The sequence below is a fragment of the Echiichthys vipera genome (assembly GCF_963691815.1).
Source record: "Echiichthys vipera genome assembly, chromosome: 9".
Taxonomy (NCBI): domain Eukaryota; kingdom Metazoa; phylum Chordata; class Actinopteri; order Perciformes; family Trachinidae; genus Echiichthys; species Echiichthys vipera.
Genome location: NC_139834.1, coordinates 14,330,798 through 14,332,357, shown reverse-complemented (window position 1 = coordinate 14,332,357; position 1,560 = coordinate 14,330,798).

Here is a 1,560-nt window from a genome sequence, read left to right as displayed (position 1 = left end):
ACCATAATTCAACTTGAGCCTGGACAGCGAAAAACAGAGGGATGAGGGATGGGGGAAGTGGAATATGGTAGGAAAGAGTGGGATGGGGAAATAAGTACACAGAGGAAGAGAAAGATTTACTGTTGTATATTAAAGAGATGCTGGAATAAAAACAGGGAACACAGGGATTTCTCTGCAGCTCTTTAGAAGCTCCCTGTGTCGCCAGAATGAGCATGATGCATGAGGGAGAACTATACTGTACACACCTGCTCTGCCCTCCGAGAGAGGAGAGGGAGTAGTGAAGTGAAGTTTTCAAATGCTCAGTTTACATTTACATTGCATTTCAGTGCAACACTATCAAATAATCTTAAAGGTCCCATAATGATGCTCATTGTCAGGTTCATGCTTGTATTTTGGGTTTCTTCTATAACATGTTTACATACTTTAATGAAAAAAAAACCCAACATATTTATAAGTATAAGCTTTGTTCATGTCTTTGTGGAATAAGTGATGTTTATACTTTGTAATACAAGTATTCAACCTTCACCTGCTTTATAATCAAATGGACTCAATAATCTCACTTTTTACATTATGAGACCTTTAAAGTGAAATTCAGGCGTTAAATCATCCCAGGGTCTTTTTCTGCAAATACACTTATCAAATAAGCCATCGAGACAATTTTTTTCATGTAACAACTATTCACGGAGATATCCCGGACAGTCACTGATCTCCTTTAATAGTTGTTACATGAAAAAAAAATGTCTCGATGGCTTATTTGATGAGTGTATCTGCCAAAAAAGACCCTTGGGTGATTTTACACCAGAATTTCACTTTAACTCAAGGTGCACTTTTTGTCAGAGCTTTCAACCACAACTCACGGTTTGAAAGGTTTACTGCAAAGTGTCTCCAAAATGAATGTACTAATAGTTTGGATATTCTTTTTGTGATAAACATGGAGCTCACTATCCAAATGCTAATAATCTGTATGACACTGAGCAAACTCAATTCACTGAAGACCGTTACATGTGGTTGAAAGCTCCACAAATAGCTGGTGAGTGGAACTTGTGTTATATTTAGCATTAGATACAGGTCAAGTAAAGGACTGAGTTTAAGGTTCTAGTATTTGTTTTTAAGGCTTTACACAGCCTGGTGCCCCAGTACATTTCTGAGCTCCTCTGCACCCTTTCCAACCCCAGATCCCTCGGATCCGCAGACCAGCTGCTCCTAGTCGTCTTTTGTTAGAGGCTAAGGGCGAGTGTGCGTTTGCAGTAGCCGTCCCAAAGCTTTGGAACAGTTTACTACTTTCAATTAAGTGATCCCTCCCCTGTAGACACTTTTAAGGCCAAACTTAAGACCCTCATGTTATCTTAGGCCTACTTTTTACTCCTCTGTGTTTTATATGTGCATCTGTTCCTTTACTTATTTATTTGTGTATGGGATCAGATTGTAATCGCTACTGCTACCCCTTCTTTTTTGCTGTTACCATGTTATTTTATTTCTGTTATTTTATTGTGAAGTATTTTAATAAACTCTTGTTTTAAAATGTGCTTTATAAATATACTCAATATTATTTTATTAACT